Genomic DNA, 24,129 nt, shown 5'->3' with positions numbered 1-24,129 from the left:
GTTTGTAGTCCTCGAGTTACAGCAGTGAAAGACTGGGCAGAAAATATGTTTGAGAAGATTGATAAAACTTACCTTCATATCAATCACATATCTAAGAATCACAGATGACTCCCCAAGAATAAGTAAAAATAAAAGCAAATGAAGACAGTTCGCAACTACATTGCTAAAAATGAAAAATAAGCTCCTATTTTATAAGCAGCAAAATAAGACAAACAATGTATTTAATGTGATAAGTGAAAGGATGGCTGCCTTCTCATCTAAGAACAGTCTAGCCAAAAGCAAGGAACCAAATCATTCACGTGCTGAGCAGCAAACACCATCCAAACCCCAAAACCAAACAGAAAGAAGTAAAAACCAGTCTGAATAATATTCTATATCCAGTGAAACTACCACGCACAAGTGAAGATACATGAAACTTGAGGTAAATTGGGACCAGTAGAACAACACTACCAAATCAATGCTGAAAATGGGCAGACCCACTGACACGCGGCACACAGTCTACGAACTTTACGTATACAGGCACAGATACAATAAAAACGGATGGCAATATGTTGATATTAGACCAAGGCAAGAGAGGTACGTTTACTAGACCTGAAGGGCTTTTCAAAAGCTATAAACGCCAATATTCAAAAGAAAAACCCTAAAAACATATGCTACTACAAAGTAGCATAACAGTTCAAAGTGGACATACTATTTTTGCCTGTGCCTGTGAGAACATCCTGAGAAATTTAAGGAATAAGGCCTCTAACAGCATGCAAAACAGAGTAAGAACTATGAAAGTGGAACCATGCAGGGACAGAATCGTCCAGCCCTGGTTGTATTGGGGTGTTGGGGAGCAGCTCAGTCCATGGGGTTATCCATGTCTCGGATGCATAGACAATTGAGGTGTATGAAGGGTGAATGGTTTTAGCAGGCTTGGAACTCACTGATTTTGAGACAGGAGTATGGAGGTATCTCCACAAAATATAATGTTGTAAACAATGTTACTGTTCCAGGAAAAAAATTTAAAAAAGGAAAGGGAATAGAAAAGGAGCATCCAACCCAGGAGTCTTATGAAGCCCCTACAGAGCAGGCACCGAGGTGGATCAAGTTCAGAAGCAGGTTCATGGAAGTTTGTGGAAAGTAGTGATGGAACAGCAGAGAAAACTCCTAAGGCAAGATTGCAATGCAAGTTGTGACACAGGTAGTTTAGTCTCAGAGAAGTCACTGGCAGTTTGGGAGTCTAGTGACGAGGATGTGACAGTTGACATCAATATATGGACACGGAGACACCTTTCTTTAGAAGTTAGGTTTGTGCAAACTCTAACTCCCCAGGAAGAAGCAACGGCATCAGCCGTCATAGCGAGGAGATCCAGAAACCAAGCCTCAGCGAGGAAATGCAGATTCAGAGGTTTAAATGTGCTCCATGAGAGGGAGTGTGTGGTAAGACGCAGGTTTGGGGCGGCCAGCATTTCAAATTTATCAACTTTGCAAGATCACAGCAGTGTCTCAAATACCAGTCCCTGAGAAAAGAGACGACGTGAAATAGATTCATTTTCTTCCAAATATAATAAATCTAGGATATGAAAAGCAAACATTAGGTGAGGAGTTATTTGACTGAGTTCTTACTTCATGGGCTCTGGACACATGCTACAGACTGACCCGCATTCTAGCCAAAATGGTTTTCCTTCATCCCCCCCCTCTTTTTTAAATATGAAATTTATTGTCAAATTGGTTTCCATACAACACCCAGTGCTCATCCCAACAGGTGCCCTCGTCCCCTTTTCAATAACCGAGGCTGCAGAGGCTCTCAGCCATCCTCAGCAGGAGGCTTTGGGGAGGTCATTTCACTTGTGGTAATTCATTTTGTTTTCTAACTCTTGCCCTTGGGGGGCTGGTAGGGTTACTGTTTTCTATTAACTCCTTGTCCTCCTTAAAATGGAGGGTGGATGGGGCGCCTGGGTGGCTCTGGCTTGTCCTCGGTCAGGATCTCACAGTTCATGAGTTTGAGCCCTGTGGCAGGCTCTGTGCTGACAGCTCAGATTCCGTGTCTCCCTCGCTCTCTGCCCCTCGCCCCCTCACATTTTGTCTCTCTCAAAAATAAACAAGTATTTAAAAAAATTTTTTTAATTGAACGTGGAGAGTTATTTAGCGTTGACCTCATCTTCTGAATTCTAAACGAATATCACTTCGCTGATATTCAGGCCAGCGTTGGGCTGCAGGACAAGTCCCCAGATGAACCCTTCAGGATAAGACTAAGCAGAATACAGCATTGGAATCGGGGAGGGTGTGATTCCAGCTTAAGAGGTGATTCTGATCATTCATTTCTGTGATCTTTCAACTTTAACATGCAAGACTTTCATACTCCATTTTATCGTGCCCCAGATGTGATGAGCGTATTAGACAATGAGACACAACATGTGCAGTCAATTCTCAGTCGAGGGTGCAGAGAGGGCTTGGAGATCATTATGAACCATTATGACCCCTTGCAGGATCTCGTCACAAAATCAGCAGCACATCCTTCTGGTATCAGGAAGACCCACAGGAGAGATGGCTGGAGTGGACAGAGCTGCCTCACCTAAGTGGGAACAGTCTGACATTTAGGGTCCAGCTGTGTCCTCTCATGAGGAGAGTGGTACCCCGTGGCTGACCACGGTTTAAGACCACAAATGATAGCCAAGAACCATCAAGTTAGAGGAACTCAGTCCATCTCTGGAACAAAGAGGAAGGTCCACGTGTATCTCTCCCTGTCTTGACACTCCTCTCCCAAGAAGAAATGGAGGTACATTTGGGTGAATTTAGAGGACTTGAACACGTGTGGATCAATTTTTTCTCCACCTTGTTTTGCAAGAGAAGCCTGATTCTGTGCCCTCCCCTGATTTTGGTTTTGCCGCAGGATCTGCCACCCCAGACGAAGCTTGGGTGGATGCAACACAGCCTCTGGCTACTTGAGAAAGTCTCTTTTATTTGATGATCTGTATTAGGCAGCCCCTGTTGCCCTACACCCAACCTAACATTACCCAATAACGAACATGATTTTTTTTTCTATCTGACTTCCATTTCCATTTCTCCGTTGGTTCTAAATGTGGTACTTTAAGGGGTGCCCGGGTGGCTCAGTCGGTTAAGCGTCTGACTTCAGCTCAGGTCATGATCTCGCGATTTGTGAGTTCGAGTTCCACGTCGGGCTCGGCCCAGATAGCTCAGAGCCTGAAGCCTGCTTCAGATCCTGTGTCTCCCCATTTCTCTGCTCCTCCCATGATCATGTTAGGTCTCTCTCTCAATAATAAATACACGTTAAAAAAATTTTTTTAATACAAATAATGAATAAAAAATAAATGTGGTACGTTAAGAGGTACACTGATTTACTGGCCCCTCCAAGCCTTCACACGGCTGTGGAGAACAGGTGTTTTAGCCAGGGTGGGACATAAGACCGCTTTGTCCAGCTACAGAAACTGCCATCACCCCTTGTGTAAATAAATCACGGCCACTGACTGGCAGAGCTAATATTCAAATCTGGAGTCATGACTTTTCCGTTAACTGAGGCAGACAGTGAGACCATCAAATGCATTCCTCGCCTTCTTGCTCTTTTTACTAAGGTGTCTTAGGATGAGGATACTTCTCTGTCATTTACATGTTTCATTCTGATGACAAGGAGTAACAGCTTTCTGTTTCCCATCATATATGCTATCAGAGCAAATAAGCTATTATAAACAAAGGGCAGAAAAAAAGGGGGGACAGAAGTTTTCTACTTGAGACATATGATTTTGCTCCTTAAGAAGGTATAAATTTGCACCCAGATCAGTGTTGACAGATCAGTGTCAACTCTTTTTGTCTCCCAACTGAGGAGGTAACATTTCAGCATCTAATCATCTAACCACTGTTTGAAACAGGTTTTTTTAATTATGTTTTTTAGTTGAGTTTTTGCAGTTTTCTGCTAAATCATTCTCAAGAGACAGTTTCAGACAGGCTTGTCTTAGAGGGATTCCACTATATGATCTAACTTTCCATCTTTTCATATCACGTCTAGATGACAGCCTACAAACATTGTATATTTAAAAACATGTGCCATATGGAGTAAACTGACAGCCAATGTTTGTGATAATTGATTAGTAACCCCACTTCAACTGAGGTGGTGGAACATTAATTCCCTTTAGGCTCTGAACCACCCAATAAAAGTCAAGAGGAAGGCATTTAAGGAACAAGCAAAGGGTGGGTATGCATTGCTCTTAAAACAGAAAAAAGTCACATGTGGTAGCAGAAATTACCATTAAAATTTCTCCTGGGGGGAAAATTATATTCTTCTGTTTTCCCTATTTAAATAAAATGCCAATCTCCCAGATTGTGCATTTTATGAAATTTTCATCCACTCAGAGCATTCATTTCACATCTCATCTGTTCTGTGAATGAGATGGGAACATCATCCTCCGCCCCCCCCTTTTTTTTTAACAGCATAAAGAATCCGTGGTGAATTGCACATTTACCACACAGGACGCTCTGTTCCGTCCTTTTCGGAGTATTCACTCACGGCTGCGCTGTCCTCCTTTGGATTCCTTACATAGATAACCATAGGTCTCCACGACTATGCCGTACTCTCCACATTTATTTCCAACCATGGTAACTCAGTCAGTCTTCAAATCTAGAAGCCAGAAACCAAGCAGAGGAGGACAATGTCAGTCTAAGAAACGGCTGCTCAAACTCAAGAGAGTGCAAACTCTTGGCAGCATTCTTTATTTTCATCTACTAGGTTTAAAAAGACCCCTTTCCCCACTGTTAGTAGTTAGAATTTCATCATCAAATACTCCCGTAAAAACTATTTAATTTTCTACTACAGGGAGGGAGGGTCTGATCTCTTATGAAACATTTTATGGAAAAGCCTAAAAGTGCTTTCAATTATTTATCGAATTGAAACCTAGGCCTTGGAAACTGCTGGCATTACACACACACACACATAATATTATCAGTCCACTGAGTGCCATTAGGTCATAAAGAGCTGCCGTAGCGACATCTCTGATACAGCTGCTGGTGCTCATGTAACTTTTACTACAGTTATAAAGTCATTTATTACATTTTCTTTATGATGCTAATTCATTGCGGTCTGTTACTTTATTGTTCCCATTGTGATCAAGACTGAAATGTATGATACTGTGCAAAATACAGATAGATCCTTAATAACAAAGCTGTTGCATTAAAACCCTTAGATAAACTTAAAAGGTCCATAAAAATATTAACAGTGGATATCACAAAGGAAGTAGTTTTTGTGGGGCTTTTTGTCATGTTGTTTCATCATTCCCCACAGAATTATTTTTTATAAGTTTGACTTCGGTCAAATATATGAAGAATGATAGGATTATCTGATCATTTTTTTCTTTAATTACAATATAAGCCTTGCAGAACATTATTTGCAATTCTCCAGGAGGAAGTAGGACTCTATGATTTCCAAATAATCATATAAAAAGGAACAAAGTCCGTGGACCCAAAGGTACCCATAATTGGAAATTACCTTTTGTTCAAACTGTCTAAACTTAACTCTTCTTACGATACAATTGTACATAAAGAGAATGCAGTTTTCTATTGAGGGAAAAAAAAATCAATTGTGAATTAACTGCTACCCTATAGTAAAGCTGACTTAGCAGCTGACACCCTCCAGCTCGGTGACTCAAGGGGAAATTCAGCCACAGACTGGAGTCCTCTGGAGCCGTGACTCCTCATCTTTGGGTTAGAGTTTAATTCCTTCTGCTTCTTCATTTCTCCTATTCTCCATGATGTTTTTCTTCTACTTTACAAAAAAAACAAATTTTTTTTTCAAGAATAAGGAAAGTCCTAGGGAAATAATCATGTGGTCAAGCAGTTCTTGAACCTGGCCAACCTATTTACGATCGTTTTTCATTTTCCCCAAAGAGCAATCAAACATGTACTATTTAAGGAAAAGCTTAACATTGGTTTCAATAATATTGAAGTCTGTCCTATCATCTTTACTTTTTCTCTCGGTAATGCAAATGCATTTATAGTTTGCTATCAGCATAACGTATAAAATTATTACAGCAAAGGACTAGTAAAATCTTAACAGGTCTAAGTATTATTAGTCAATTTCACTGACTTAATATTGATATTGAGTTTGGAGTTGGATGAGCTCATACGAATGGTTTTCTTTACTCTCTCATTTAACTAGGAACCGGAAAAGTTCATCTCCCCAAGAGAGGTTTCTGTAGCTGCCTACTACATACTTCATTCCTTTTCAACCTATTTTTAGTCTCCGCATGAGCATCAAGGCAGAACGGGTTGATTCTCTTGAAGTTTAGACTTCCTCACGGAGATGAAATGTGGAGTCATTAGGACATTCGGCATTAATGGGTGTGATGTGTGGAAATAGCACAGTGCGAGCGCTCTCGTGTCTTAGACGACAATTTGATTATAAACAGACGAAATTCAGACACCTGGTCCTGCATGTTTATCTCAAAATGGGATCAGTATTCTCAATTCTGGGCTATCAATTCCCACTCGTGAAGCATAACACGTTGGAGTAAATACGACAGAAAATCTGTATGTGTATTCAAATTAAGTGAGAAAGAAGCGTATTAGATTTAACATCTTTCCAGCTTGCCTGTAACTGTTTAACTCTGGGCTCTTGAATATATTTCCAATATTTCTAAAGTCAATATCTACTATGTTTTTATGCATTACTAATAAGATCACTATATTTGTTTAGAGAATAAATTATACCATGAATAATTTCAAATAACATGATCTTAAAAAATAAGGACATGAGTACATTTACACTTTCATCTGTTCATTACAACTATGTTCAGAGAAACACTGAAGAAGAAATGCCTGAATTTACTGAGAATCTACCACAGAAAGCCCCTAAATCCCTATTTAATATTTACCTCTGAGAAGCAATAGTGACAATCAAAAGAATCATATACCAATGATATCTATTCAGTATAGAAGACATTTTATCTTGTCAGCACACATTTTTATCAGTATATATTTAAATGTACTCTAATACTGTATTCACTTTTTTTTTTTAAAGTAATCATGTTTTCTAAGCCAGAAAACCAAAGAAGGCAATGACAGGTTAATCCAAGTGTGTATATCACATTGTATTTGAAACATACAATTTTATACCGCATGCTTTTAACCCCCTAAATGTGTGAAATAGGAGTTAACTTTTTGTCTCCAGTTACTTGAAGGAATTATGCAGAATTATCAAAATAAATAGAACTTTATCTGGTGATGAAAAATTACATCATAAAGCATTTTAAGTGGAGTAAAAATACTGTAAAGTGAACACTGCATCGTCCACGATATAATAATGTTCTTATCTCTATTGTAACCAGAAAAGATGATTTATTTCACAAAGTACATTATGGTGCTTCTAGACAAGGACTCTTTTCTCTATGTAAAGAGGATTATGTTCTGTATTGGCTATAGTTTTCTTCCGTCAGCATTGAATAAGCCCAAACCTCAAGCATCAGAACATAGATCCCAGCCTGTAACTGTCCACCTGGAGAGTCTTTTCCTCAGTTCCTACAGAACTCAACTCATTTTCATTTGGTTAGTGACGGATCTCTTTCTTTCGTGGTACTTATCACAACTTATACTTAGATATTTATTTGTGGTTTACTGTCCATCTTCTCCCCTAAAGTACAATCTAATCTACCTCAAGGGGAGCAAATCATGTCTGATTTGGTCATAGATATGACCACTTCCAATGTATATCAATTAGTTAATATTATTTGAGTGAATTGAAATAATGAATCAATGGACATTCATGATAACTACATTATAAAAAAATGGGCTGGCCATCGAACTTATTGGGAAGTATTTAATGTTTTGCAAAGTATTATAATGGAGGTCAGTAAGTTAAACTGGATATGAAATTTACTAGCATTCTGAAGGGTATTTTATTAGTTTTCAAAGGATGTTTATTAGTTTATATGTTATTTATTTTTTTGTTCTCAATGTAAATATACGTAGAATACACAGTATGTGAGCAAATGAATATCCTAGGATGGCAAACATACTTGTTTGGAAATAAAAAGTTCCACTTTATATACATTTACTTGTTAAAGGAAAGGATTCAATATTATAAAGTAATACAAATATTACAAACATCTCCTTTCAACTTACAGATTTTAGCTTTCTCTCCTGTATAAAACAATATTTTAAAAAACTTTTAGTGTCATACATTTTCTTTTTGTGAAAAGGGACTATGCTAAGTATGACTTATTTATGACTGAAGAGAAGTCAAAAGTCAACGTAAGGCATACATTTCTGAAAACATGCTTTTTTCATAGTTTCTAAGTTCAACCTAAGTACCAACTCTTAAAATCTGTTAATTGAAGTATAATTAACAGTGTTATATATCAGTTTCAGGTATACAATATAATGATTCATCAATTCTATGTTACTCAGAAAAGGGGACTTTTAATCCTCTTTATCTATTTCACCCATCCCCCACCTACTATCCTTCTCGCAACTGTCAGCTTGTTTTCTATATTTAAGAGTCCAGGTTTCTGTTTGCCCCTTTTTTCCCTTTGTTTCTTCCACACATGAGTGAATTCATGTGGTATTTGTGTTTCTATGACTTATTTCACTTAGCATTATACCCTTCAGGTTCATCCATGTTGTTGCAGATGCTACACCTCATTCTGTTTTATGGCTAATATTCCATTGAGAGAGAGCAAGAGAGACTATGTGTGTGTATGTATATATACACATATATACATGAATGTGTGTATATGGGTATGAATATGTATGTGTGTATGTATGGGTATGTGTGCATATGTGTATATATGTATATCTATACATGCATGTATTTGTATGTATGTGTTTTACATGTATTTTGAATGTGGGGGGTGTGCACATGTGTATATCTACACATGTGTGTATGCATACGCGTGTATGTATATATATGTACACATACGATGTGTATGGGTATGTGTATATGAACTGAAACAATAAAATTCCTCGAAGAAATCATAGGCAGTAATCTCTTTGACATAAGCTGTAGAAATATCTGTATAGATAGGTCTCCTCTGGCAAGGAACACAAAAACAAAATTAAACTATTGGGAAATACCTCAAAATATTAAACTTTTTGCACAACAAAGGAACCCAACAACAAAGCAAAAGGCAATCTACTGAATGGCAGGAGATACTTGCAAATAACACATCCAGTAAGGGGTTAATATCCGAGATATATAAAGAACTTATACCATTCAACACCAAAAAAACAAAAACAAAAAAAGAAAAAAACAAATCCAACTGAAAATAGGCAGAAGAGCTGACTGGACACTTTTTCCAGGGAAAATATACAGAAGGCCAAGAGGCACATAAAAAGATGTTCAACATCACTACTCATCAGGGAAATGCACATCAAAACCACAAGTCATGCCCTCACACATGTCAGCATGACTGAGATAAAAAAGACAAAAACAAGTGTTGGCGTGAAAAAAAAAGGACATCTCATGTAAGACTGGTGATAATGAACACTGGTCCAGCCACTGTGGAAAACAGTATGGCGGGTCCTCAAAAAATTAAAAACACAATTATTATACAATCCAGTAACGTCACTATTGAGTATTTACCGTAGAAAACAAAAACACTAATTGAAAAACCACATGCACTTCCGTATTTATTGCAGCGTTAGCTCTAACAGCCAAACCACAGAAGCAATCCAAGGCCCAAAAATAGGTAAGTCGATAAAACAATGTATTTTTTCTTTCAAAAATACAAGAAATGTTTCATTGTACTCCAGGTTGTTTTTTTTTTCCTTTACGATGAAACCCAAGGGAATAAAGGTTCATATTTAATAGTGGTCTATTTAGACAATGTGGCAAGATTCAATTCTGTTAGTGAACCAGAAACTTTGCTCATTGTGTGGGTCAGAGCACATTAAAATGTGTCAATGCTTTCAAGTTAGTGAGGAAAGCATTAGCACCTCAGCCCTAAGACAGATGGAGTGGGGGGAAGCCAGACAACTTAGTAGGCATCTGATAGATTATAGATAGATCATATGACAAAAGACCCTATTGAGCAAAGATAGAGCCCCACTGAGGAGGTGGGTGTGAGGAGGGTGTCTTCCCAGTTTACTGCCCCTTAGCTCGAATGAATTTAAGCTTCTTTAAATATCCCAGAACATATTTGGTTTTAACACTCCTGTATTCAACTTTGCGCAAAAAAATTGTACCTATTTTGTGAAAAATCAGTAAAGATGCCTCGGAACACACAAATGAGTGAAATATGACTAATGGGTGTCCTACCATCCCCAAAACTGAGGAAAATTAAGCAGTGGTAAATCATGACTCTGTCCCCATTGAGATGTTGACAAAATCAAGTCATACTCATTACTTACAGAATTCCCACCTGCTCTTAACTACATTAAATTTTTAAGTTGTGCTTTTATAAACGGAATCATATGTCATGTTTCTCCATATGCTTCTTAGCAGGCACGGAGAGTTCTTAGTACGTTTTTAGACAGACTGAGCCCTGTGATATGATTCATTACCATGCATAAGTCCTGGGTTATTGCCGTGTCTTTGCCATTTGGAAAATGATGCTCACACACTTGATGTAAGGTGATAGAATGGAATTAGATGTGTGTAGTTAACTCAACTATAGACTTAAACACAATGCATCTCCAGGATCATAAGTAGATGACAATTACTGAGGATTAAACTCCCTGTATGAAACTAATTTCAGAAGCAGATGGCTCCACACAACTTTGATGGCCCTTCAGTCTCTTTATTGCAAATAAAATACTTGCTAGGTTTGGTAAAACAAAAGAAGAGCACAGCTGTCTTATCAGTACATGTTTTGATAAGGACGCCTAATCAGGCTTTAAGTGATGTGACACAGTGGGGAAAAAAAAATCCTCACATTCGTCATCTCTTGTCATTATTGAATACAACAAGGCCAATGATGAGGTACAAGTACTGGGGCTACGGGCAGGATTCATTCCAGAACAGTATGTGTAAGCCATGGGGTATTTTCAGGAAACCTAGGGATTCATTCAGACCTGAAAAAGAGTGTTAAAGCACAATGGTATAATAAAAATTATCATTAACTACTGTGAGCCTCGAGAAATGTAAACCATTATCTGTTTTATAAAACTTTGGTCAGACCATGGCCAGATTATTCCTGGAAGTACATAAAGATAGGTAATGCCCTGCCTAATTAACAAAATTAAAGTCATTTTCTAATTCACAGTCTTTTAAATAGCTTTAATTCCATACTCTAGTGGCATTTTGGACAACCTCTCTAAGGGATATGTCATGCTGTAGTGAGTAGTTGTTTATACGCAATTCTCACCTACAGCACAGACAGCACTCCGAAGCTAAGGGCCATATTTGTTCTCTTTTGTAACCCCAGCACCCTGCACAGGGCTAACCATTTAATTTTCAATTATTAATAAGCAAGTGATTAGTTATCTAATATATGGATTATACATGGAATACAGTCTTGGGTCTATGACTAAAATATATGAGAATAATCATGGCAAGAACAGGTTGGGGATAAAACCCAGTTTATGGCTTTTTGCTTGTGGATGATATAAAGCAAAGCATTATTCTAGAGAGATCCAAGGGTATATTAATACAAACTACACCAGGCATCACAAACCCAAATGGCTTGAGATCAACTCTACGTTTATTGAGAAGGTGTCACACTACTTTTTTTGCTATAAGGAATATCTTCAGTGTGTCATTTTTCAAAATATATGTGCCAGTGTTGAACTCTGACCTGTAGGTTATTCAAAAAGGCAAATCATGTGAAAATAGAGGAGTCCCGGGGCGTCTGGGTGGCTCAGTCAGTTAAGCGTCCGACTTCGGCTCAGGTCATGATCTCGCGGTCCGTGAGTTCAAGCCCCGCGTCGGGCCCTGTGCTGACCGTTCAGAGCCTGGAGCCTGTTTCAGATTCTGTGTCTCCCTCTCTCTCTGACCCTCCCCCATTCATGCTCTGTCTCTGTCTCAAAAATAAATAAACGTTAAAAAAAAATAAGAAAATAGAGGAGTCCATTTTGTCAGGGGAGAGGGCCAAGATAGAGTAAGGACTTCTGAGTGGAAAAATTCCTAAGGAACAATTACAGACTCAGAAAACTGCCATATCATAGGAAGAATGATCAAGCCCCACACAGCAAGTTAGCTGAAGAAAGAAAGAAGGGATACAATCAAATTGTATAGAAACAAAGGAAAAGCTGTCGGGAGAGGTCAATGAGAGGACGCAGACCACCGCTGACCCAAGAGCCAGAGTGAGGCACTCGGAGGCTCCTCACCTTTCCTCTGTGCCTCCATTTACCTTTCCTGCTCCCAGAGGTTGCTGCAAGGACAGAGCCTGGAGAAGTGACTGAACCCAGTTAAAACTTCTCTATAAACATTAAGGTTTGGCAGGTGGGCAGGTGTGGGGATGCATTCATCTTGCGGCCACCTAAGAGAAGCCTGGTACATAAGTTCCCCTGCTTATCAAACCCCCCACCTACCAACCAAGAGTGGTCTGCCTCTTTCTTTGGTCTCTCTCTGCCCTCCCCGTATATGGGCTGGTTTCTAATTATACCTGCAAAGCTCCCAAAGAACTGACGAACCAACACACTACCGGAGGCACTAAGGCAGTGATGCCCTAACCTGTGACTCACAAACCTCTTGGGAAACTGTTATACTATCTATAAAGAAGAAATAATTTAGGGTCCAAAAATAATTCTTTTGGATCAGATAATTACAATTTATCCTGTATCTAGGGGATACAATCCACTTAAATTATTTGCACTACATGTAAAAGTCATTGAACAATACAGTTCAAAAATGACAGCAAGTAATGTTTAAGAACCAAATGAAGATGGAAAGATATAATGAGATGTATTCATGAGATCAAAAATAGAAAAAATATTCTTACATTTAATAGCTAGTAATTCTTTTATTTACTAATTTTCTAAAAAAAATCAAGTGGTTTTGTGTCACAACAGACTTTCAAAGAGCGGCTGTGGTCCAGTCATTCACTCCCTCCATCTACTCTTCTTCAAATTCTGTGGCTTTGCATGGCAGGAGGGCACCTAAGGCAGGGGCTCACAGGTGCTAATGGCCTGGGGCTGCCTCAACTCCATTAGCCTCATCTTCTGCCAGAGTCCCTTGAGCCTCCTGGTCATCTCTCCCTTCCTCAGACCCTCTCATTCATTCCTTCTGTGGTCTTTTAATAGGTTTCTTTTAGGACAGGCCGCCAGACTGGTTACCACATCACACCTCCCTGAGCTTAGATTTTAAGGGTTACCTCCTCAAGGAAACCATTCCTGACCCCAGGGGTTTTCCTTTGCTTTCTATGCTAATGTAACCATCAAGGCAGTTGTTTCCGTTTGTATTGACACTCTTCTTTGTGTGATTGTCTCCTTAGGTATGTGTCCTCCACTAGACAGGAAGCCTATTTTTGTCTCCTTATTAGCAGCCAATGGGAAATTAACAGTCTCAGAAGTCAACTAGGCATCCTTAAATATTTACTGGTGAACACGTGAATGAATCAGCTGTTATAATTCACATGTATTCTGAATTTGTTTGTTTTTACAGTTACTAAAGCAGTTATTTTTGAAATTGGGGAGAAAAGGGGTAAAATAAACAAAACCATAAAAAAGCGTCCAACAAAGCATCGCAGCCACTGAATGAAGACAAAGAAGATAGTAAGATGTTAACAATTGGGAGACACTAATGTTGTGAAGCATGGTTGGAAGGTTTCTTTTTAGAAACTCTGCATAGAATGGCAGAGAAGGTGGGGAAAACTTCGGAGACTAAGGGATGAAATCAAAGTTGTAGAAAGGGTCATGGTTGGATTTGTTTTTACCTCTTTAAGACCCCACTTTTATATGGATTAAATATTTTGCTACCCTGGAAGAGCTTCACTCCATGTGACAGACAGATACGAACCTTCCTTTGAGGAAGATAGCCACTCATTTTTGCACTATTTCGTTCTTTCCCCCTTTTATTCTAAGCATTTTAGAGCTAACCTACTTAGAGCTATTAATTTAAATTTGCTTTCGAGTTAGTTCCATTCTTTTGCGGTGGAAAAGCAACTTGCTAATTAAGAGAATTGCCCTCCTCGCCCCTATTTTCATAGATTTGTTAATGGAATCAGGTGGTTTACAGCAGAGCACCTGATAAAATCATGTCAAGAGTATAATGACTCCCTTTAAGGGAAGCAGCAATGGTGTGAAGATAAAATAGACGGTTTGCGTTGGAAATAAATGCTCTGGATGATCTGAGTGGGAGTTTGAAGATAGGAAACTATTACACCTCTGAGGTCAAAAGAAAGTTAGCCTATACTATAGGAGTAAAAAAAAAAGTTTCTAGGTGAAATGTTCTTGATTAGCTAAGTACATGTATTCAATATATGTATTCTACTTTGAAACAGTAAGAAAAATATTTTTTTAATAAAATATTCTACCTGGAGTTGTCTTTTAAAAGGTCACACCTTCAAAGCATTGGTAATCCATGTAATTAGTTTTCCTGGGCTCCTGGGGGAAGGACACAGCCTGGGCCTGAGCTTAACATTTCTCAGAAATCGAGTCAAGATATCATCAAAAGTTTTGTACCCATGTTGTTTCAGGTAGATAAATGCCTCACATTTCACTCATTCCCACCCCATGAAAAAGGACTTCATACCACATGGAGCTTCTAAGAAAGTAGCAGGAAAACGTGAAGGTCAGAGACCAAAAGAATCCTACAAAAGATTGCCTCATTTTCTTGTAAGTTGAGATGTAGCGTGTATATAACATAGACTTCATGGGAGCAATCCTTTCTTAAAAGCTCAGAGCAGGTGGTTCTTTTGCGAAGGAGATCATATTTTTGTCACATTCAAGGGTCTAGTCATAAGTCTGGAGTTTAAAACCCGAGATTCTGTGTGGTTTTGTTGACAGGTTCTTTGTAACTGTCTGTTCTTGATACACACTGTGGGACGCTGTGATTGAATCTGATCTGACAGATTTCCTGGTGATCATATTGTGATCGTACATTCTACTTCCGTTCACCTTTATGGCAGCTGCTTGGCGAGCCAGTTATTTGATCTTCCCTGTGCACGTACTGACCTAATCCAGTAGGGTGGGACTTTTCTTCCCCAACTCATGATTGGGGTTAGGCTTAAATGAATTAACATACATGAAACAGTGGGTACAGACCCTGGTAGGTAAGAATACAATATATGTTGGCCATTATCTTTACCCTTAACATAAGAATGTTTGCATACTCCCAAGGGAAAGAATGCTAAAATCTCTGCCAAAAATAACATTTTTCGTCCATTTCCAAATTTTTACTTATACCTCACCTAGAAAGAATATAGCCCACTCTCATTTGTTGATTTGGTGTTTTGTAAATGAACCAACTTCAGAAAATTATTTGAAACCCCCAAATTAGTACTAGTGGTTCTTTTACAGTTGTTCACAGACATGTGCAGAGTGGTGAAACATTTGAATTGCCAGACACATTCATTCCCAGCTGTTGGGGGAGGTCATCAAGAGGACATGGCCACCAGTAGACCCATGAGCTGGACCCTGACACTCAGAGGCTCCTCATTCCCTCCCCCTCCCCCATCCTTGGAATATGGGCTTCAAGAGCCTTTCCCTACTCCCAGAGGCTGGCCCAAAGACCTGGCTTTGCAATAGCAATGTGGTGTTAAGACTGAAGACTTGATGAAGGGCATGGTGGGGACGGGTATCTGTTTGTCATGCTTCTACCCAAAATAAGACTCACATGTGGCCTTCTTAAAGCCACCACATGCCAACTGCAGAGACCTCTTTCTTCTGTTTCTCCCTGCCCTCTGAGTTGGGAAAACAGTTTCAGATTACACCTGGGAAGCTCTTCAGGTTTGAAACCAACACCAGTGGAGGTCAAACAAGGTGCACTCTGTCTTCTTGTTTCAGTTTTCATACTGCCCACAAGTGTCCTTTTCACAGAGACATTCCTAGTATCACACTTTTCACTGTTGTGGTCTGTGTTGGTGGTTTTCCATTTAAAATTACCCCAAGCATGGAGCACCTGCGTGGCTCAGTTGGTTAAGCATTGGACTTCAGCTCAGGTCATGATCTCATGGTTCATGGGTTTGAGCCCTGCATCCAGCTCTGTGCTGACAGCTCAGAGCCTGCAGCCTGCTTTGGATTCTGTATCTCCCAATCTCTCTCTGCCCCTCCCCCACTTGACTCTGTCTCTTGGTCTCTCAAAAATAAATAAATGTTAGACAAAATTATAAGTAAATTAAATTACCCCAAATAGAGTGCTGAAGGGCTGTCCGGTGTTTCTAAGCTCAAGAATATTGATGTGCATTACAGAAAGCATACATTATGAGATAAGCTTTGTTCAGGCATGTGTTATAGTGATGTTGCTTCTCAATTTAATGTTAATGAATCAACCACATATTACACAAGATACCTTCAAAGAGAAACACCTAAAACAAGGTACATACAAATCAGGTAAAAATAGAGTGACCATAGGCTTGCAGGAACCCAACCCTGTACGTCCCCCAGGAGCCAATGGTTGAGTATTTGCTAATTCAGTATTCACACCAACTTCACAGAATATTACCACCACCACCAAGAATTGACAGCACTACATATGGAAGAGTATGTTGGAAAATGCTTATATTATTTCATGTTTCTGAAGAAAAGCAAACAAATTTGGAAAGATGGATTGGGGCAAGAATGAGAAAGGTTTTGTATGTCATACATAATGCTGAATATGATTTTTCTTGAGGCAACTAGAAAAGCAATTAAGTCTTCTTGTTTAAAATCATTATCTAGAACCTACCTGAAAACCAAACCAGAATGAAAATGTTGTTTCTAGGATTTCATGCAAAGAAAAGATGCTAGGGTTGGGGGAAGTCCGAATTGAGAAGTCGAAATCAAAGTTTAGTTCAGAAGGCAAACAGATCGGAGACTGAGAAGTGCTGGGCTGACCAAGCTACAGAGTTGAGTCACTTAGACTGGTAAGACAGAAATTGCATCAGTTGTAGATGTAACACAGAAATGAAGACAAACATGTTGAGGGCAAGATGCTATGGACCTGAGTTTCCAAATACGAGGAATCTTTATGAAGAATCATCAATAGTGGCTATGATTAATAAGCTCCTTAAGGAAAACGTTGGGCTGCAAAGTATTTATGATGTTAACTGTATTGATATTTATATAAGAAAGTTTCCAAATCCTTCTCTGTGATGTCATAACATGCGGTTAGTCTGTCATCCAGCAGAAAAGGTTCTTGAGGGCAAAAATCAATAGTCCAACCATTATTTTTGTGTCATTTACCCCAAATTCATTAACTGTTTCAGCAACAGGAAGGAATTAGGTGTTTGTTGAATAAATCAGTGGGCTTCTTTACTAAGAGGATTCTCAGAATCAATTCCCCATTTTCCTCTCAGTCTCTCCTACTCCCTTCTGTTCCTTTCCAACCACCACCACCACCATTTTTAGCCTTTGAGTGGGGTTGACACAGTTATTCTTACTCTGTATTCACAGGCTCCAGGGCGATCATGAAATCTGTATTACTACTACACTATCATTGCACAGGGAAGAACAAAGCTACTTATGCCTATACACAAACCAAGTTGGGTACACTGGGTGTATTAACAAAACAAGTATTGTAAGGACATTATTCACATAATCATCACAAAATAGAAGCTTTGAGGTCATGGAAAAAGCTACCTATTCTGGTCACACAGTACAGGCTTTCTGATAAATCTTAAGTATGCTGCAATCAAATAATGAGCTTCATCTTTTCTACAGAATAAAAGGAGACTGTGACAAAGACACATGGGAAATATGGTTACCCAGCAAATAATGACAATATTAACAATAATAATGACTCTTAACAAGGCAGCCAAACTCCATTACTAAGGGCTCCTGCACAAAAAACTCTAGATTAAGGCTTCAACAAAGTCCTGTAATATCATCAGCTTTTTCTATAGCTTGATCTCCAAATTTCTAATAAAATCTAATCATTGTTATCTCATTTCATGGGGCATTATTGAAATCACAAAGGAAAATGTGTGCTAATATAAATAGTATTTAGAAATAGGAATGAAAATATTACCCTAAAACCCGATCTTTTACACAAAGTCCCAAAAAGAAAATATCCTCCCATCATTTAATCATTTCAAATTTTTCACTTGCCATTCAGTTCCACTCATACTTATCAGCACTTGTTTAATTTGAAGAGTACACACATGAAGAATTACGATCCAGATCCACTAAAGAAGAGGAAACAAAGGAGACTATTTCTATTAAATTGGATGCACCTCATACAAAGAAGAAAGATGTTCTTAAATATGTATCAAGCTCATTTCTCTAGAGTAATGTGATCACAAGCATATTAGTTCCTTCAATACTTTGTTCAAGTTACATACTGGGTTTCTGTAAGGGACAGTCACTTTCCTCAAGGGTCTTTAAGTCTAACTGTACCTAGTAACACCTGCACACAAAATTGCAACGTCTAAGGATCTGGTCATCTGGAGAAGGGCTGGAGGGGAGTTCACCTTGTGAAAAGCAGGACATTCCTAGCAAGAGAAAGTGCATGTCCAGAAAGGAAGTTTAAAAAAACGTGCCTAGAAATTTGCTCAGCTTTCAGTGGTTGGGAACTAAATGGAAGGCAGATATTGGAGGTAAATCTTACAACACAGGGCCGAGTTGTGAACCCAAGGGTTGAACTTAGTTCGAATCATGGTAAGTTTTGAGTTTTTTCTTCATTAACGAGTGGCCATCAGGAATTCCTGATGGTTGACGTGTCTTGGTTCCTTCAGACCGCTGAATAAAGCACCGTCAACTGAGTCGCTTGTAAGCCACAAATTTATTTCTCACAGTCTTGGGACCAGGAATGCAAGATCAAATGCTGGTGGATTCTGTGTCTGGTAAAAACCTACCTCCCTGGTTCACAAGCTGTATCATCTTGCTGTGACCTCACATAGTGAAGGGGGATAACAAGGAAGTTTTTCTGACCACTTTCACAAGGGCATTGATTCAGTTCATGAGGACAGAGCTCATCACCCCACAAAGGTCCCCTGTCCTAATACCATCACGCGAAGTTCTTAGGGTATCAACATGATTCGGTGATAGGAGACACTCCAACCCGTCCCAATTTTCCTCCATTACCTCTGCTAAGACTAGACCACAATGTCCTTCTCCTGGTAGCAGGTCATCTGGTTTTCACCCATCACAGATTGAAAACATTTTCAATGGTTTCCCAATTCTAGTTCTGATACTTTACATGCAACTTTTCCTATTATAGGATGCTAGTCCCTCTTGTCCTAGAGAGAAGTGAGATTATTAGAACTTACCCTAGATTTTAATAAACAGCCTTCACAGAAATATTTGCATCATAAAGAGGAATGGAAGAAGAAAACCACCACCCTTTATTAAGAGAAATACCAACTACACAGCACAGGAACCTAAGTGTGGAGGATTCCTGGCTAGAGGCCACTTCAAAGCAGTTGAAAACACATGACCTACTGGTAGATTCCTACAGAAGACAAGCCATACTGCTTGCACTATAGATGTCTTTGCAATTTGATGGCTAGTTCTAAGGCCTTGAAGGACGGTCCAAACGTAATCCCCTTTGAGTCTAGAGTTTTACAAACCTGTGCACACTGATTCAAGATTTGATAAATTTTAGTTCCTGGTTTGTCAACTCCCATATGCCCAGGATAAATACAATCACTACCAAGTCCTTCTTTGCCAACATAAACAACAGGGGCATTTACACACATACGCATTTCCATTTGATAGAAAAGCCTTCATAAGAAAGAAAAAAAATTTAACAGAAAATAAATTTAGCTCCTTTAAAACCATAAAGGGATACCAGAAATATACACTATGGAGGCAAGAACAATAGCATACTCCAGAATTAAAGGATTTTGTAGCAAAAACAGACATGTAATTTAGATTGATTTCAGGTCAGGAGATGCCTAAATTTAGTTGAAAAAAAGAGCATAAGCATCCAGGGCACCAGTGAATTCTCGGAATACATCTATCGCCGCAGATTGCAACATTATTTGTGGTGAAGCTTAGGTCTTGGGCATGGAGACTTTCCTTGATTAGGTAATTTTGTTATTACCTGCACTTCACAGCAAGACCTGTTAATGTTATAAGCAGTTTTTAACAATTGTATCCTGTGATATTTTCCTAATGTGTGTATTTATGCGTACTGCTGTGTGAACAGTTACGCTTTAAGCCTTTTTAAGGACTCTAACCTGTGATATTTTACTAATGTGTGTATTTATGCATATCACAGAGAGCTGTTAATGTTATAAGCGTTTTTAAGGACTTCAAGGATATTTTAAACCAATGTTTATAGTGGCTCAAACTTCCAAATGTGCCTTTTTAGAAAAAATATGGCTTTAAGTCACTTTGTTTACACAAGGCACATGACAGGCTTGTGTGCCTTTCTCTGAGTTAGTTTTGTGGGTTTTTTTTTTTTTCAACCCTGGAAGTATGTATCTGAATCAGGTGGTTTGAAATAAAGGAGTGAAATATTCAGGGAAAATAAAACTGATAAATCCTTTAACTCCAGACAACCGGTACTTAGAAGTGCTTACTGGACAGCTGTTTTATACAAGTTACCAAGTTAGATAACATACAAGATAAAATAAAAAAAAATGTTCTTACAACGAGTTCCTAAATTTAGGAAGATAATGGATATATACAAGATTAATTCTAATAAAAGGAGACATGGAGAAAGCCATGAGAGAGATGTAGAGGATAATGGGAAAGTGAGTAATTTGGAAATAATTCAGCTCTAAGCACACCGTACTCTCATTTTGCTGTAAAGGCCCTAATGTTCGTTGTTTCTTCTGTCTGGAATCCACCTCTCTCTTAGTTCACTTACCAAGCTACTCCTCCTCTATCGGTGTTGTCCTTCAAGACACAATCTGCAGACACAATAGAAATTTCCCAGTCCTTAAGCCACTTTAAGGTATGATCGACATCTTTAGTGTGTACAACTTCATGAGCTTGAGGTACATACATATACACCTGTGAAACCATCACTATCATGAAGGCCACAAACATTTCCATCTCCTCTAAAGTTTCTCCCACCCTTTAGATTATTGTTGGTGATGGGGGACTGGGATGAGTAAGAACATTTAATATTCTTTTCCACGAACATTTGAAAAATTGTATTACAAGGACAAATCCAAAGTTTGAGCAGCTTAATATATGAACCCTACACACAAACCCTGCAAATACATTCCAATAAGGTTATTTGCTCCAGGCCCTTGGGAACCAGGTAGACGGTGGCCCTACCAGGTTACAACTACACTGCCTGAAATATGTCACCCTGTGGGTCACCATGCAAAACATCAAGTTAGAGTCATAAGCAGAGTTTTCTAGGAGTTGTTCTGGGAAGGACACTGTTTGCTTTCACTCCCAGCTGGTAACATAGTTTACTAGCTAATAGCAAGAAATGGTAATAGAAATGTCTAGGAGTATTGAGATTTGTGGAGCTTTAAGAAAAATGTGCAAATAGCACAAAGTTGGTTCCTTTTCAAAAAATATTTATTTTGAGAGAGGAGGGGGGAAGGGGCAGAGAGAAAGGGAGAGAGAGAATCCCAAGCAAGCTCTGCACTATCAGCACAGAGCTCGATGCAGGGCTCAATCTCACAAACCATGAGAACACGACCTGAGTGGAAATTAAGACTTGGATGTAACAGAGCTTAACTGAGTCCCCCAGGATTCACCACGAAGCAGGTTCTTAATTGACGGAATTTAACACCCTTATAGAGAGCTGAAAGTCTGGTCACACACAGAGATGATGCCAATTTTAAAGATATTATACCGCAGAACTGATATCAAAGATGCTAGTATTTGGAGAATTGGAGGATTGACTCAGGATGTCATTTAGACTATGGAGACATGACCATTTCAAGGAATTCAACTGTAAGCTGACATTCAGAATAGAAATATTTAAATGTTGAAATATTTAAACCAAGAAAAATCAGGTTCCTTAAAAAAATAACCTATACTCAAGATTGGTTCCATGAAAATGGAGGTGAACGCTAAGGTATAGAAAAGTTGCATGAAAGCCAGGGAAGGGTCAAGTTGTCTCTGCCGTGGGGTCAACAAAAAAGCACAGGATCTAGGAATCTGGCCAGCCACTGAACTTGCTCTCAGGGAGAAGCAGCAAAAGCACAGAATTCTGAAAATGACTCACATTAGCACACTCAGTGGACGCAAAAACGGATCAAGGTAATTTCAAAAGTGTACTCTTTCGAGTATTTGGATCTTCTAAATATTTGTCAATCATTTTATATAAGTGGGTATACAGGTGACAGAAAATACAGTTATACACATAATGTTAATATGTATTTTAATTCAACTCGTTCTGAGGATCCTTCAAAATGTAGATTTTTAAACGTCAGGGAAACATCAAATGGCATGTGGCTCCCAAGGTCTCCTTGGATGGAGAGAATAACGTAAGCACCTCCTCAGGGTCTATCACAAGGCATTCTGAGGATGCTATATACACATCACTGACCGATGCGGGTCTCTGATTTTAATGTTCCTAAGCATCAGTTATTACCAACCTGTGGACATGCATAGTTTTTCCTCCACCAGTCTTGTCAGCAAAAGGATGTTAACCATCATCCTATGATTTTTATTCAATTTAGCCTTATTATATGCAGATTGTAGATTAAGGACACAGCCTGGACTATAATGGTTTTGCTGTTCTTCTCTGACAGCAACAGAGTACCTGCAAACCTTTTTGTGAGTTTTCCCAGAGTATTATTTGCCTTTTCTTTACCTTCATCTAACCAGAGGTGTGACATACTTTCAACAATATATTCAGTTTTGGTATCTTTTTTTTTTTTTTTTTTGCCAGTCAACTACTCTCATCTCAAAAGATAATTACTTCTAGTCTGCTAACTTCCATAATGAGCCCAGCACTTACTCTGTACTCACAGCTCCTGTAACAGTTCAGCTTCTCCTCGGCCACCCAGCACTGAGGCAGATTATGCGGTCAATTCTTCCATCTGCAAATTCGTGATGGGCACGTTTCTACATGGACACTGAAGGTCTTGACACAGTGACAGACCGTTTCCACATCACTCAAGATTTCAGGCAGTGTACTACACTTGCAAGAAATGTCATGAAAAAATATATCCAAGACAGTCAGGGAGGGAAGAGATAATGTTGTTTTTAAACACACTCAAAGTCTAATTAATTTGAATTTCCTGAATCCCTTCTATTGTTGTAGCTGGTAAGGGAAACTAACATCCCTTTAGTTCAGATAATAAAATGACAAAAGCATGTGTTCACCTAAATTAAATGTTAAAAGGTAATTTCTTTCCAGAAAGAGATCGAATGTTACTAGTAGACAAAAATAGCTAGTTCTTGCTTTTCTGTTTCCGATTTTCTATATCTGGAGGAAACAGTTAGTGGTCTTGGTTAAAGGCGGCAATTAATAGAAAAAGCTGGTATTATGGCGGTAGAACCTTAAAAAATAACTGTATACAAAAAAAAGACAAAGAAATGTGCCATTTCTATTAGTGAACAGGCAACCTCTTGCTGATGCTTCAGCAGTCACCCAAGACACTTAGGAATAGTCTCTTCACTAAAATCACAGCCTGTCACCTACAAAGTAGGAATTCCAACTTCTCTCCCATCTATGAACCTGAATGAGCATCTTGGAACACATGATTTCCCAAGACAGTGTTTCCTGTCTATGCTGTTAGATTAACTGGAAACAAAAAAAAAAAGGTATTCTCATTTTCTGAAAAATGGTGTTTAACATGTGGCCATTTTTAACTGTTCTATCAGTACTCAAAACTAACTGAATATACATATATAAGCATTTTGTACGTATTTACATGTATACTGTGTCTCCACATACGTGTGTGTAGAGAATCACATTCATCCAAATCACTTATCCCTCACCTGTGGTAGCTTAACTGACTTGTGTTCACCTGGCCCGTCTCGTCTCATCCTCTTCCCTCCTCCTCTATTCTCTTTGCAACAGGTGGAATCTTCTTTTAAGTGTATACATCTGATCATGTCAATCCCAAGGCTCTAATGGCTTTCCTGTGCTGTTAGGACAAATCCTTACCTAGTTCCTGTCCCCAGCTGGCCTACCGTTTCCACTATCTTCCTCGTGGGATTTTCCCTCTCACTGTGTCGGCTCCACAGCACTGGTCAGGTTTG

At 38.9% G+C, this 24,129-nt stretch overlaps 1 long non-coding RNA gene across 1 annotated transcript in view; it reads right to left on the bottom strand.

The window, feature by feature from the left end:
* LOC128314313 (uncharacterized) overlaps positions 1 to 24,129 on the bottom strand; it is a 191,859-nt gene that overhangs the window by 76,415 nt on the left and 91,315 nt on the right. The window contains exon 4 of the long non-coding RNA XR_008295804.1: positions 4,455 to 4,615. This is a non-coding gene — a long non-coding RNA (uncharacterized LOC128314313). The remainder of the gene's footprint in view (positions 1 to 4,454; positions 4,616 to 24,129) is intronic.

Source organism: Acinonyx jubatus, chromosome B1 (genome assembly GCF_027475565.1).
Source record: "Acinonyx jubatus isolate Ajub_Pintada_27869175 chromosome B1, VMU_Ajub_asm_v1.0, whole genome shotgun sequence".
Taxonomy (NCBI): domain Eukaryota; kingdom Metazoa; phylum Chordata; class Mammalia; order Carnivora; family Felidae; genus Acinonyx; species Acinonyx jubatus.
Note: the sequence above shows the minus strand (reverse complement) of the source record. Positions and strands in the feature narration are given on the sequence as shown.